General features: G+C 34.8%; 1 pseudogene across 1 annotated transcript; it reads left to right on the top strand.

The window, feature by feature from the left end:
• The first annotated feature begins 1589 nt into the window (after positions 1–1589).
• Positions 1590–15230, top strand: LOC145627514 (pleiotropic drug resistance protein 3-like; annotated as a pseudogene). Its single transcript, XR_014111401.1, has 24 exons — positions 1590–1969; positions 3390–3525; positions 3873–3931; positions 5119–5203; positions 5505–5664; positions 5753–5829; positions 6774–6827; positions 6938–7028; positions 7126–7427; positions 7550–7828; positions 8186–8495; positions 9052–9212; positions 9297–9400; positions 9799–9952; positions 10045–10176; positions 10271–10344; positions 10489–10794; positions 10879–11169; positions 11716–11799; positions 11917–12050; positions 12167–12394; positions 12757–12928; positions 13334–13588; positions 14434–15230. The product of XR_014111401.1 is annotated as a pleiotropic drug resistance protein 3-like (transcript).
• The last annotated feature ends 864 nt before the right edge of the window (positions 15231–16094 follow it).

Raw genomic sequence — 16094 nt, 5'->3', positions numbered from 1 at the left:
AGTATATTGCACGCAAATTGTTATGGGGATTGCAAATTCTCTGCTTAGTTTTTGGCTTGAAATTCGAATTCATAAGCAAATGTTTTCAACTTATGAGAAATTTTTGATTAGTTTATTGTAGCATTACTCCCAATGTAATATTGTAATCCACCAATAATTACAGTTAGCACTTAGCAGTAAAATATACTTTGTTATTGACAATTTAGTCGTCAAGGGTTATTGTTACGGTGCTTGAATTAAACTCTCTTCTTCAGGGCGTAGTTGTCACGTTGTCTCAACCCCTTGTTATTAATTAAGAGTATATGCCAGATTTTAAGCTGAACACCCTATATAATACGATTAGTTGTCATTTTTATTGATCCCCAAATTAGTTAATCGTAGTAGTTGCATTACCGTGTTATGACAACCTTTTTTCTGGATGTTATGAAGAAATATGTGTGAGTGTGTGACAACCGACAATTTTATATTGATTAAAGGAGTATTTGTCTATTCAACGAACTCATGGAAAATCCATCATTTTATCTTTATTGAAAGAAGTTATGTTAAGCACAAGTTTGTTGCGAATCAATCTTGACTGGTTGTACAATTAATATATTTGATCGATTTCGTTCATTGAATATCTTTTCTTTTTACTTGGGTATGCAGCCTTTTTACCTTAAGAATCTGTATGGGAAGTGCTATTGATCACCTGTTGCAACACAATGTTTAATCTGAGAAAATAAACACTTTCTCCAAGTAGTATTCAATACTTATTAAGGCAATTTTGTTATGTTGAAAGCTTAATGAGGGAATCTTTTGGTTTGCAGTTGGCATCATTGCTTACTTCTAAACGCATATTTTTTAAACTTCAACAAACCCAATACTATAAAACTCTTGATTATTATGTACGTTAGAATGATTACACCCTTAAATTATACTACTCTGAGTTGACTCCTATATTATATAATCCTCTCTCTTTGTATGTACCTTTCGTTGTGAATTTTTGCATGTAAATGTCTTGTCAAAACATAAGAAGGCATAATTAATAAGTTATTAGCTTGTTAAGCAACAAATTGTTTGTTGCTGCTAGTAAATTGTTTAACTGTAAACTCAACGTGCAAAATGTACTGCCTATTGTTTGTATATCAATAATATAGCCTTATTTTTTTACCATATGTCTGGATCCTGAATTTCAATATTAATGAATGACCTAGCAGGAGCGTCAATCTATTTAACTTAAAAAAAATTGAAATTATGTTGCTTGTACAGCTGTACTCGTATCATTTTCATTTTCTATCATTAGTTTGCTTTGAAATCTGATTGAAGTTATACATTCTATGCCTGCTTAACATTACGTAATTTATGTAATGTTCATGTTGCATGTCATGTTTAGTACAATTCAATCAGTATGCCATATGTAAAATTCAATTTCAATTCCTTGTAAAATTAAATTTTGTTTAGATAGTGATGCACTAGTCATGTTTATTTTATAATTTTTCTGCATGTGCATACAATAATATCATAGTATAGTTAGCATTTAAATGACTTTAGAAATCCCTCTCCTTTTCCCATTGTCTTCTTTGCTTCTTTGAATCTTTTCTAATTATGCTATGGCTCCTTTCTTTGGTGATGAAATTACATCTCAGCATTCTGATCTGGCAGAACTAAGTAAAAGGTCAAGGTTATCGTTCCGGAGTCACAACTCTAGTTTCAGAAGTAGTTCATCTTTAGGTTCTTCTAAGGATGCCCTTGATGAAGAAATTATTCAGGAATGGGCTAAAATTGAGAGGTTACCTACCTATCAACGGGCAAGGGTATTTTTATTTGATAATTATCATGGGGATAGCACACTCAATGTCAATGGAAAACGGATGATCAATGTCTCCATGCTTGGACCTCTAGACCGGCATCTTTTCATTGAGAAGTTCATCAAACAGATTGAACAAGATAACCTTCGTTTATTGCAAAAACTTAGGAAAAGAATGGACAAGTAAGTACGGTCATTTTTTATGCACGAAATTTGTAAAATGTATATGTATGCTCTTTTTCATTATTAAATATTCATTGATTTGTAATGTTATCCTTCTATCATATAAGCTTGGCATTATATGCTTTTTGTTAAAGGGAGAGGGGGAGTGGGATGTTGTTTTGATTTGGAATGTCCTAAAATGTTTTCATAATTTTTATTTTCAAGATATTAAATTCTTACTTAAACATTATTGTTACACTTTCCACTACTTATTCTTTACTTTTATTAAAATCAATTTAAACTTTTCTTGAGCTTTAAAGGATCCAAAATATTATACCACTGCAGGACTGAAGCCGTACTACTGAACCAATGGCTGATGTTTTTAAAAAAAATCCTTGAGTTGTTAATAATATGTCTTAAGACTTAAATTTTATATAGTTCCTTGCCTTGATTAATTCTGAAGAATCATAATGATCATAGACTAATTAGTGATTATTAATAGATGGAGGAGTGTGGGACAATATGATAGAGTGTGTGTGGTCGGGGTAGAAATATAAAGAGTGGGCGTCTTAGTTCTCCTGATATCACTGTTGGGCACATTTTTTTGCAAATTGTAATGATATATTGGCTTCTTTCTTGCTTGGAACTCTGGCTATGTGCTGTTGACATTGTTAGGTTATAGCTTGTATACTTACAAAGGCACAGTGACTTCTGACTTCTATGTACCCATTTGTCACAGAGTAAAGAAGGTTTGTCAATGTGTTTGTGCAATGGTAGAATACAACATCTCATAAGCCTGGATTTCAAATGTTCAATATTCAGTGAAATGAGGTGGATGTGTGGAAACACTTTAAGAGATAGAATCAGAAATGAGGTTATTCGCAAGAAAGTAGGTGTGGCGGGCATTGTAGATAAATTAAGGGAAAATCGTCTGCGTTGGTTTGGACATGTAAGACGGAGACCCGAGGGTGCACCGGTGCGAAGAGTGGAAGAGTGGGACCATGGAGGGATTAAACGAGGAAGAGGGAGACCAAAGATGACTTGGTTGGAAGGAGTGAGGAAGGATATGAAGTGCATGGATTTACGTGAGGATGAAGTTTTGGATCGTAAGGGATGGAGGAGAAAGATTTATGTTGATGACTACACGGAATAATCAAATTTGGTTCATGTTAGCCGACCCCACTTTTGGGATTAAGGCTTTGATTGATTGATTGATTGAATATTCAGTGAAATCATATTTTCTGACTATCATATATATCATCTGATCTAGCTGTTTTATTGATCAATTCTATGAGATACACTGATTACAATATATCCAAAATTAAGAGGACCTAACATTTTGTACTCAGTAGCCTTCAGACTTAATTAAAACAATTTTTTTTTTTTTAATTTGTTGGGTTATGGTCATTTCTTAACCCTTTTGTTTTTTCCTCCTGTGTAGAGTTGGCTTACAATTTCCTGCTGTTAAAGTAAAGTATAAAAACCTATTTGTGGATGCAAGGTGTAAGGTTGTCGATGGCAAGCCTCTTCCTACACTGTGGAACTCTTTTAAAAGCGGTCTATCTGTAAGTATGTGTGTATTTGGAAAATTTCAGATGTAATCATGCTTTTATGGAGCTGCAGCTCTTATTTATAATTAGCATTATGTTTGTCTTTCTTTCATTGTTTGGTGTCTGGACTGTGATGCCACTTGAAGCTGAATAGAGCTATTATTAATAATAAAAAAGACTTTTGATTTATCTCAATATTCGTAAAATGACTAGGGATATTTTTGATAGGAGATCAGAGTATTTTTCCTGGGAGATGGAAAATTCGCCCTCCGGGTGAATTTACCATAATGAAGACCTTAGTCCATGGCCCTTACCCTGACTCATCAACTTTTACTGACATTGCTCAGATCTTTTCCAAGTTATTGGGGTCTCAGCTACAAGAAGCAAAGCTCAGCATTATCAAGGATGTCAGTGGAATAATCAAACCTGGGAGGTAAGTTGCAGGCAATGATGTTCTATAATTTAGGTGTTTAACTTTTTACTAAGAATTGTATGAAACATTATTCGTAAAAACATTTTTAATGAGTAGAAGCTTGCATGCGGTCTTCCCTCATCCGGTGCTAATTCTGCTAAGACTAGTTTGAATGAAAGACTGTTTTTGTATGTGTAGAAGGTAGCACGTGGCTCTTCCTTCATCTGGTGCTTTTTTCGAGTGTTAGATTACTGTGTTTAAGGTTAATTCAGTGTTATGGTGCTGCTAGCCTGCTACATAATATAACCTTGAGTTATGTAAAAATTGTCGGGGTCTTTATGTTCTCTCCCTGATTATATTTTGTGCTGCTTAATTTTGAATCAAAAGTCTGTCAATGACTTACTGCTTTAAAGATGAGTACATGCAGATAAGTCCTGGTATACTCTTCATTTGCAGTCTTGTAGGTGATTTTTCCTATTTTTGTCGCAATTTACAACATTGTATCGTCACATTTTATCTGGAAGCAGGACGATAATTGACTATTACATCACTGAAATTCTAGATGTCTACTGCAGAGTATATTTCAGACTAGATACTAGTACAAAATTTACAGCAACTGATGGTTATTCGTTATATTAAGTTTGTGATTTCCTATTCTGCTTTAGACGTGCCTAAAAATGGCTGATCACTTTAAGAGGGCAAGTATTACATGAAAGCAGAGTAAAAGCACACACAAAGGAAGTGGGGATGACACACTAGGTCAGCTTACTGGAACTTCTAGTTATTAGGATAGCATCAATTTTCTAAAAGAAGCAAGATATCATGTCTAAAATAGTAAAGTGGTTCAGATTGAAGCTTGGAGATCTTGAACCAACTGTCATTGCTGAATTCTATCTTTATGATTTCGAGTGACTAGGATTTTTGAGATACTTTGATGGTAGAGAATAGAGATGCTGTCATTTTTAATTTGCAGAACATTGTGCCTGTGTACATCTTTTTACTCTCACGTCTCCAAATATATTTTCTTTTTTCTTGTGGGGTTGAGGTGGGTTGATTGTAAGGGTGGCTACTGCACAATAGCAGAACACTAGAATAGTTTGTATTAGAAGTTGATGACATCACTAGAGTATTAAGGAGATGTATGACATGGCTCTTTCCCTGTGATCTCCCAAACAAGTGCATTCATGTATTTCTGGTTAATTATGCAGGATGACCCTACTACTTGGTCCACCTGGATGTGGAAAGACCTCCCTTTTAATGGCACTTTCAGGAAACCTTGATGGCTCTTTGGAGGTTATTTTAATGTTATGAACTCGTCTTTCCTCTTGTACATTCATCTTTCCTCTTGTTATCTGATGTAGGTCATTTAGCCAACATGTCAGTTGTGTATTTCCTTGAATTTAGGTTCTGGAGATACGAGGTTCAACTTGGGGTTTTACTGGACTAAAGCAATAATAATTCTATTCTGAAAAAAGGAGCTTAAAGGGGAATTACAAATTGGGCTAATATTTTTTTTATTTTTGTATGGAGCTAGTGCTTTCCAAAATTCCAACTCCTATACATTTTGTTTGTTTTATTTTATTTTATTTTGTAGCTTAAAGGAGATATTGATTACAACGGGTACAAATTTGAAGAATTCATTCCGCAGAAGACCTCTGCTTATATAAGTCAGCAGGACCTGCACATTCCTGACTTGACTGTGAGGGAGACAATTGATTTTTCAGCTCGTTGTCAGGGTGTGGGAAGCCGTGCAGGTAAGTATTATTCAGTTCCTGGATAATGATTTTTTTCCATAACTGTTCATTATATTTAAGTAGTTATGGAAGCATGTTGCCTCTTCAGACTTATTAATTGAGGTCTGTCGACGGGAGAAACAGGAAGGAATCATTCCAGAGCCTGATATAGATGCATACATGAAGGTATATTAACTATGATTCTGTCTTTGCAGTTCCAGATATCTTCACCTTATGCTAAATTGCTATTTTTATCCTTTGCTTTATCTGATTAGGCACTAATTAGAGACTCAATTAGAGATATGAGATGTAATCAATAAAAGAAAATATATATGTTTTTGTTTTGTTTTGTTTGTTTGTTTGGTTTTTATTTATTTATTTTTTAATTTATTTACTTGAGCATAATAATAACCAATGATATTACTTCACAATATAAGTTGATACCAGTAGGTTTATTTTTGGTTAAGTATTACGAGTACTAGGTTTATACCCCTAAAACTCCCTTGATATTGAATAATGATAAATTGAGAAGTAGCTCAATTTAGTATCTATATTGCATTATATATTTTATATATCAATCTAATTTAAAGTAAAAATGGCATCACAGAAGGAAAATCTCTCAGTTCTTGCTTTTCATGGGATCTTTAAATCTCCATATTTATGTTATTGGGAGAATTGGCTGTGGAGATTTTTGTGGCAAAAGTATACTTTCATAATCCTTTCATCAAGGTATTGAAAAAAAGAAGATAATTCCTATAGCCTCAACAGGTTCTTAATGAACTCCTCGCCTCTTGATTTCGTGTATCTTTTCTAAAATAGAAACTCTTGTCTATTTCTCTATTCCTGTAACCTTTCCTCTTTCAATAAGATACAATGAGGGTTTATAAGGCATTTGCTAATTTCTATGTATATTTTCCATGTAATACATGCTAAGGGAATTGGAAGCCCTATCCTTTCCTGCTACACCCCTCTAAAATAAGTGTTTAGATGAATGATTGAAATTATAATTACATGTGATTTATTTGTGAATTTATTGTGATATTCTGATTTTTACTATGGCAACGCTAAAACTTTTTTTTACTATGCTGTTTAGTAATTGTGTTTGTCGAGTCTAACGATCTGGGTAACAGGCAATAGCTGTTGAAGGATTGAAGAGTTCCTTGCAGACAGACTATATATTAAAAGTAACTTCCTGTATAAACCTGCCTTGTATTTGATTTTAAAGTCTGTTTGTGGTCTATATAAGTTTGCTATTAATCATGTATTTAACTACTCCACATTTGTTTACTTGCAGATTCTTGGACTTGATATATGTGCTGACACTGTTGTTGGAGATGCTATGAGGAGAGGCATCTCAGGTGGTCAAAAGAAAAGACTGACTACAGGTGCCATAATGAATTGTGCTTAAAACAACCATTCTAGAACTTAAATCAGAATACACCCTAAATTTCTGAAGTATCATTGTTTTATGAAATTTTGCAGGTGAAATGATTGTTGGGCCTACAAAAGTGTTATTTATGGACGAGATTACAAATGGCTTGGACAGTTCTACTGCATTTCAGGTTATCTCATGTATTCAGCAGTTGGTCCACATAACAGATGCATCTGCATTGATTGCCCTTCTTCAGCCAGCACCAGAAACCTTTGATTTTTTTGATGATCTAATCTTAATGGCAGAAGGAAAGGTTGTGTATCATGGACCATGTGATTATGTAGTGGAATTTTTTGAGACTTGTGGATTTAGGTGTCCTGAGAGGAAGGGAGTAGCTGACTTTCTTCAGGAGGTAACAATTTCAAGTCTTGTATCTGGCAATACACATAAAATTATGAAGTGAACGCTGTTTTCTCTATCTTCCTTCCTTTTTGCTTGAGGTAAAGTTTCCACCGCATTCTGTCCTTTTTACAGGTTATTTCACAAAAAGATCAACCACAGTACTGGTTTCGTGAAGAACCTTATTGCTATATCTCTGTAGATATGTTGTGTGAGAATTTTAGGGCATCTCATGCTGGAAAGAGTTTATTTGAAGAAGTTTCACAGCCAACTGTGAAGACACAATGTGACGATAATGCTATCTACTTTTTCAAGTATTCACTGCCAAAGGGAGAACTCTTCAAAGCTTGTTTATCAAGGGAATTCCTGCTTATGAAGAGAAACTCTTTCGTATATATATTCAAAATTATTCAGGTTGGCTTGCTCCTACTCCCCTCCTGGCTTTATCTTTTGACCTATAAAGCTCTGTGGACTCGCCAAGGCACACCTGTTTGTATGTGCATGCGTGTGTCTATTATGTATGATTCTTAAAACTGTTATTATTTCTTATGGGATGGCTACTTAAAACAAGTTATGAAACTATGACGGTTAAACTTCAAAATTTTCTCATTCCCTCTCCCCCTCCCCAAAAGAAGATCAAGTACTTCTATTGGTTGACTTCACTGTTCATCAAACATTATTTATTTGTTAGAGCTTAATATAATTCAAACCTAATTTTTTTCTCTTTTTTATTTTTATTTATTTTTGATTTTTTTTTTTTTTTACTTGCAGCTGGTAATTATAGCTCTAATAACAATGACTGTATTCTTACGTACACAAATGCATGTTGACATTCTTCATGCAAATTATTATTTGGGCGCTCTGTTCTATGGTCTTGTCCTGCTTATGGTTGATGGAATGCCAGAATTGGCTATGACTATCATGAGACTTCCCGTTTTCTTCAAACAGAGAGACCTCTATTTCTATCCAGCTTGGGCTTATGCAATCCCAGCCGTTATCCTGAAGATCCCTTTGTCCATTTTGCTTGCCGTAATCTGGACTTCACTTACTACGTCATTGGATTTACTCTTGAAGTTGAAAGGTAATATTTCAAGAGTCTTATGATTAGTTCTATTAAGTGTTTTTGTTATCTATGTTGACAGTCAATTTTTATTAACATAGAAGCAATTTGACTTCAGCGTAACAAGTTTGTATGCTTTTGGTTTATCTAATTACCTATATGACTAATGACTATGTCCCTTGTAAATATGTACATTTGTGGTCGTGCATACAGCTCTCAGTGGTACTATTTATATGCTAATGTAATTACCTTTTTTTTTTTTTACTATCAGTGCAGATCCTGAATTCTTTATTAATTAAGTAGTACCTAGCTTGAATGTCAAACTAAAGCTTGTTATTTTGCTCACTGTACCATATCTCTTTCCTTATGCTAACAGCTTTGTCTGCAAGTCTTGACTAAATTGGAGTGAAATTGCGTACGACCTCCTTAAAATTTTCTAATGCTGGAATTCTTCTTTGGTTATTGTCAGTTTTGGACTTTTGGTTGTGTTTGAATCTTATCCTTCTCAATCTCAGTGATATTGTACTATGGAAAACTAGATCATGGAGCAAATATGAGAATTTACTGTGTTTTTCAGGTTTATCTGCCAAGCTCTTCTGTTTTCGGGTGTGCACTTGGCATCAATGTCCATGTTCCGGCTCTTGGCTTCTCTACTTCGAACTATAGTTGCTTCCAATTTTGCTTCTGTTCTCTTCATACTGTTTGTTTTCATATTTAGCGGATTCATAATCCCACGATGTAAGAATTCTAATGATGTTTCGCTTATTAGAATTTGCTGATCTTATGTATCTATTACCTACCTACCTGTGTGTTTACTTGCAGCTTCCATGCCAGTATGGTTAAAATGGGGATTTTGGGCTGTGCCACTTACTTATGGGGAGATTGGTCTTTCAACTAATGAATTTCTTGCTCCAAGATGGCAGAAGGTAAATCAGTTGGAGGGCAATAGGGCATGACAATAATGATGCTAATTTATGGGCTAAGATTTTACCTAATATAATGACTTTCTCGAGGATATGCCTCAAGAACCTGCAATTCCATAATCTTGTCCGTAATTATTTGTGCATCATTTGCACTTAGTATGGACAAGGATAAAAGCTTGGCTAACCCTCTAGACATCAGTACTCTGCTCATGCCCACTTTGATTATGACAATGTAGCTTGTTGTCATCTTCTTTTAGTGAGGTTATTTGATGTGCATCTGTTTTCAATATATATTCAGGCTAAAGGCCTCTGGCCCCTCCTTTTTCCTTTTCTGAGAGCTTCTACAGGTTGATGCTGTGTTTTCATCCTCAGCCAATAATATTTCTCATTCTTATCTGCAGATGCTTCCCTCGAACACTACGATAGGTCGAGAAGTTCTTCAGTCTCGTGGACTATTATTTGATGGTTACTTTTTCTGGATATCGGTTTCCGCTCTATTTGGGTTTTATCTACTTTCCAATGTAGGATATACTTTAGCTTTAACATTCTTGAAGGGTGAGAGTGAGACTATCTTTTCTTTTTCCCAAAGAAAAAAATAAAGTTATGTTAGGATTGTTTACTTATCTTTTTTTAAATTATATTTGTAGCTCCGGGAGCATCAATGGCTTTTATCTCACGAGAAAAGCTTTCTCGATTACAAGGATTCGGACATCCACGTAGGGCAGAGCCGGCAGACGAGTTAGAGAGAAATAAATACAAAACTAGTGTAGATTCTAAAGGTTAAATTCTTCATTATTTTGTTGACTAGCATTGCTCATGTGAACATTTTTTTTTTTCAAAACAGGCGTTATAATTGTCTGGTAATCATGGCAGGTTATATGATCTTACCATTCCAACCCCTTACAGTAGCATTCCACAATGTTCAATACTACATTGATACCTCTATGGTAATTTCAAAACCAAATTTCTTCAGCATGAGGTCTCCTTATGGCTAATGCAATAAGCTGTTTTATAGCACTCAGAGCATTTTCTGTGTCAAAATAATAATTCTTCTCTGGATTTAGGAAATGAGAGAACAAGGCTTTGCTGAGAAGAAACTCCAACTTTTGCATGATATAACTGGCTCTTTTAAGCCAGGTGTTCTTACTGCGTTGATGGGTGTCAGTGGAGCTGGAAAGACAACTCTTCTTGATGTTCTTGCAGGAAGGAAAACTAGTGGTACTATTGAAGGGGAAATAAGAATTGGAGGATATCTTAAGGTACAGGAGACATTTGCTCGAGTATCTGGCTATTGTGAGCAAACAGATATACATTCTCCAAACATTACCGTGGAGGAATCACTGATCTTTTCTGCCTGGCTTCGGCTTCCTGATAATATTGGTTCAAACACCAAAATAGTATGACATTTCTCTTTACAAAAAAGTTGCAAGTCCTACATTTTTTGGAAATTACATTGCAGAGTTGTCTTCAATGTATTTCAGGAATTTGTCAATGAAGTCCTTCAGACTATTGAGCTCAGTGAACTTAAAGATGCCTTAGTTGGCTTACCTGGTGTCAATGGTCTTTCAACTGAGCAACGAAAGCGGCTCACTATTGCTGTGGAGCTTGTGGCCAACCCATCTATTATATTTATGGATGAGCCTACAACTGGTCTGGATGCAAGAGCAGCTGCCATTGTAATTCGAGCAGTCAAGAACGTTGTTGTTACAGGTAGAACTGTAGTGTGCACCATCCATCAACCAAGCATAGATATATTTGAAGCATTTGACGAGGTAGGATACTTCATTTGATGACAAAGACACTTCAATCTCAAATTCGACATATATTACATATTTTGTACAGTAGAATGAATAAGCTATTGGTAGAAAACAGAGAATATTATGAGTTTATGACAATAAAGCCTCCTTTGCACATTACAAGTCCATTTTAAATTAACATTTCTATAAATTGTTGGTAAAAGATGGTAAGTGTATATTCTTACAAACTGAATGCTTTTAAGCAATTAATTGTATTCTGGATTTCTGGCCTCTAAAATTATTTCTCTTCTCCTAGATAATAACGTGATCAATTATGAATATATTAGTTCATAAATAATAAATTGAATAACTTTTAATTTGGTGATTAAGCTTTTTGAAGTGTACCATTATCCTGACTTAACCTTATTATTGCGATGCATTGTCGTTTAATTATTACTCTGAAGTCTGAAGTAACTGATATGTATTTGTTTTGTCTTTTTCTGTCTCTCCTGATTAATCTGGAATTTCTGTCTCTTGACGCGGTTGAATTTTGACAAGTGTTTATGTATTGTGTTACTGCAGCTTATTCTTTTAAAAACTGGTGGACACATGATCTATTCTGGTCCTCTGGGCCATAAATCAAGTAACATTACTGAATATTTTCAGGTTAGATTATTTCCTGAATGTCCCTATATTGTTCTAGGCCTTTTGTTAATTAGTTTAACTGTATGTTTACTGCCTCATAGATTCTTCTGAGTTACTTTTTCTTTTGAAATTAAATAGACTGTACCTGCCATGCCCAAGATCAAAGATAATTATAATCCTGCTACATGGATGTTGGAGGTCACTTCTGCATCTTCTGAAAAAGAAATGGGCATCAATTTTGCTGAAATTTACAAAAGCTCTGTTCTATGCAAGTAGGTGTCTTCATCAATGGATGCACTAAGCTCTAGTGATTGTAGTCCTTTCCCTTTCTAGTAGATTTGATTTTTATGGGTTCTTTTTATGTCTTCCCTTATCATGTTGACTCCAGGAACAATGAAGAGATTGTACTGCAGCTAAGTTTCCCTTCAGTGGGCTCTAAGGACCTCCAATTCCAAAGGCGCTTTTCTCTATCTGGTCGGGAGCAATTTAAATCTTGCCTGTGGAAACAACATCTATCTTACTGGAGAAGCCCTTCATACAATTTAACGCGCCTAATTTATGCCTTTGTGTCATCTCTTATTTTTGCGTTGCTGTTCTGGCAGCAAGGGAGGAGCATGTAAGTTGGGGAAATTACTTGAGGAATCTGAACTTTATTTATTCTTTCAAATTATCAGGAAAATCTGCTGTCCCACAGCTAGTGTCAGTGTGGAAACATAAAATCCTTGATAAACTGCCAACCTGTACTGTTTTTCTAGTATCCAAATTAAAAGTATTGGGCAGAGAAATTTTAGAATATTGCACAAGTTTTGCACAACAAATTTCTATCTTAACATCAGCTATGTGATTTTCTGAATATTGAAGCTAATCTCTGTGTAAAGAATTAAAAGTATGTTATATTTTAGCTGCAAATACAGTCTTGATATATTTAAAGACGTGCCTTATATATTTACATTAGCCCTTTGTTCATTGAATTGGCAGAAAAGATGAACAAAGTGTGTTCACGATCTTTGGTTCGATGTACGCTGCTGTGTTGTTCTTGGGACTAAACAACTGTTCTACTGTTATTCCATACATTACTGCAGAAAGAACTGTCGTTTATCGGGAAAGATTTGCAGGGATGTACTCCTCGTGGGCTTATTGTTTTGCACAGGTATAGAATGTATTTATGGTCCCATTACTCCCATTTAAACCTTTCTAAAATTGTCTAGGTCTTAAAATTATGAGGAAACATGTTCAACACACTAGTACTTTGGTATAACCCAAAAAACCTGTTCTGCTTCATCGTAAATTAGTCTCTATCTTTTTCAATGCATACAAACGAGTATTTAGGTCTATTTTAGAAACATTATTCTCCCACTCTACATATATTTTTAGTCATTTCCTTCGAAAAGTTTATAGTTTTTCCCTTCTTTATGCGGTGATGTGGTGGGAAGGGGGGATGGGGGAGGGGGAGGTGCTTGCTTCCCCCTCTGGTCAAACAACTTTGATCTGTTGCTTTCATTTATTTTATGTTCCTTCATTTGCTCATTTCACTTATTTAGCTGTTGATTTTCAGGTCACCATTGAGCTTCCTTATCTTCTTACGCTAGCTCTAATATTCACACTTGTTACATATCCGATGATTGGGTATTATTTATCAGCGTACAAGTTGCTCTGGTACTTCTATGCCATGTCCTGTACTTTGGTGTATTTCAATTACTTCGGTATGATGCTCGCATCATTGACACCGAACTACCAACTAGCTACAATTATAGGAGCATCTACCTACCCATTGATGAATTTATTTGCTGGATTTTTGATACCTCTACCGGTTAGTCACCTCTTTCAAATGTTCTCTTAACATACTTTAATCAACAATATGTCCCCAAATTGGCTTCCTTTTTCATTTAAGGAAAATATCCTTTCCCTTGGGTGACTTTGCTTTGACAATTCTAGGACTCTAGGAGTTCATGTATTGTCTGAATTTAAAAAGCTTGTTAGCATGCCCTCTGTCATTAATTTTAAGAGCCTGTATTATTTTGGAATGTTAAGAAAGGATAGCAACTTTCTGAAAGTAATACACTATGGCCGGATGTCCCAAAATCTCCCCTGTGTGGCTTAACAACTATATAAGAAAGGTACAACTTTTTGATAAATTCTTTAATATTAGGGGATAAAACTGTGTGCTAATACTTCTAGACTCTAGGTGAACTGAGCATTTCTTATGGAAGTGGCTACTTTTTATTTCTGGTTTCAATTTAAACTGCGGATCTTAGGTCCTTGTTTAATACAAACATGAAACATCAGATAGTTTACTTTCTGATCATAATTCAGTTCCCTCTTTGTTACTGCCTGAGCAGCCTGTGTATATTAGACTCTCCTTTTGTCATGGACTCTGTCCGCCATTGGGGTAATGTTGATGTCATTGAGTACCGAGTCATTTAGTTCAGGTCCAGACTGGTTTATGTCTATTTGAGTCTATTAGATTTTTTATTGTAATAAATTAATGTCAGTCACATTGATTCCAGGTTAGGTCTATTTCTGTTTGTGTGAAAAATGGTTTAAATAATCCCTTGTTAATTGCAAGTTTGGATTGGGTAATTAGGTCATAGTTAAGTTTTACCAGATTGAAACTTGAACAGCTGAACTTATAAAATTGAAATGGTATTGTTGCAGCTTATTCCCAAGTGGTGGCTGTGGTTATATTATCTATGTCCAACTTCTTGGACTCTAAATGGTCTGCTGTCTTCCCAGTATGGTGATGTACATGAAGAAATCAGTCTTTGGCAAAACAAAAACGATTGCTTCGTTCGTAGAAGAATACTTTGGGTTTCATCATGATCATCTTGGCCTTGTGGCTGTTATGCTATTCATCTACCCTCTGGTTTTTGCATCTCTATTTGCATATTTCATCGGGAAACTTAACTTTCAGAGGAGATGAAAGGTAATGATTTATCGTTTTAGTGAGCTAGGATTTCATTAGTTTGGCCAACTGCAACATTTGATTGGAATATGCATCTGTGTTTTGTTTGGTTGACATTTGTGTTTTTTTTTCTTTTCTTTTCATTCATTACCTATTTTTAGGCGTTCGGTCTTCAAAGTTCAGAGTGTCAGCAGTTCAGGCTTCAGGCTAGGAAGGGCGATATGGCTACATATATGGAGCATATCTTATCTTTACAGGCTGTTTAAAGAACTGATTGTTTCTTTTGCTTGTTTCTACATATACACACTTCTTTAAGTACAATAGGAGGAAGGTCGAGAGGCAGCTAATAGCTTAATACCAGTGGCGATTCCAGTATGTGTTCAGTGGGTTCAGCTGAACCCATACTGGATCCCAAAAAATACGAATAGGTTTTTTTAAAAAGGAAAAATAAAAAAACAAAGGTTATATATTAAACTACGCATACATATTTATTACATGATGCGCGCGGACTGTTGGTTAGAGTTTCACATTATAAAACAGAAGTCAGGGGTTCGAAACCCAATAACCCTGACATCTCTTTTTTGCAATTCCTGGAATCGCCACTGCTTAATACTCCAAAGCTTTTGAGTTTAATTGTACTAGTTGGAACTAAGAACACATATACTAGTTTCAATTTTACCATATCCAATTGTCTCACACTTAGCCTGATACTTTGCACGTTTACGTCGAGCCGCATCTATCACCACATGACCAGGTACAAAATTGGACATCGCAGCTTGTGTCAAGGGCGATGACCCAATCAGGTCAACACACACATCTAGCTACATATCCCAAGAGTAAAGTAACATGTCCACAAGACGGATAGGTTTGTCCTGCCATTACACAGTCCAATATTAACCTCTTTACCTGCTGAAATCCCAGATCAATAACAAATGTCGATGAGGGAGTCACGAACAACATTATGTCGATATTATTATTAATTAAAGTCATATAGTCGTTGTTGTCATTATTTTTGTTGTTATTTGTGTTAATGTTATTGTTTTTTTGTTGTTATTATTATCATTATTGAAGGAATGATTACTATTACTATACTACTATAGTCTATAGATAGATAGCCATTATTGTTAGTTATATTGTCTTGTTGGTTTTTTTTTTTTTTTTATTAGTATTATTATTGAAGGAATTATTGATATTATCATAGATACGGAATGATGGAGACCATGGAGTATTGTCAACTTGTCAAGTATTTATTATTATAACCATTGTTGTTATTATTATTGAAGGAATGATTGCTTTTATTATAGATATGGATTGTCAAATTATTTTAATACACATAATTAAATCCAACAAAACTCCATATTTAGATTAATTAAAAAAAATATATTCATATTAGATCACAAAGATAAGGCGAACT

This window comes from Chenopodium album, chromosome 4, assembly GCF_948465745.1.
Source record: "Chenopodium album chromosome 4, dcCheAlbu1.1, whole genome shotgun sequence".
NCBI classification, from domain to species: domain Eukaryota; kingdom Viridiplantae; phylum Streptophyta; class Magnoliopsida; order Caryophyllales; family Amaranthaceae; genus Chenopodium; species Chenopodium album.
Note: the sequence above shows the minus strand (reverse complement) of the source record. Positions and strands in the feature narration are given on the sequence as shown.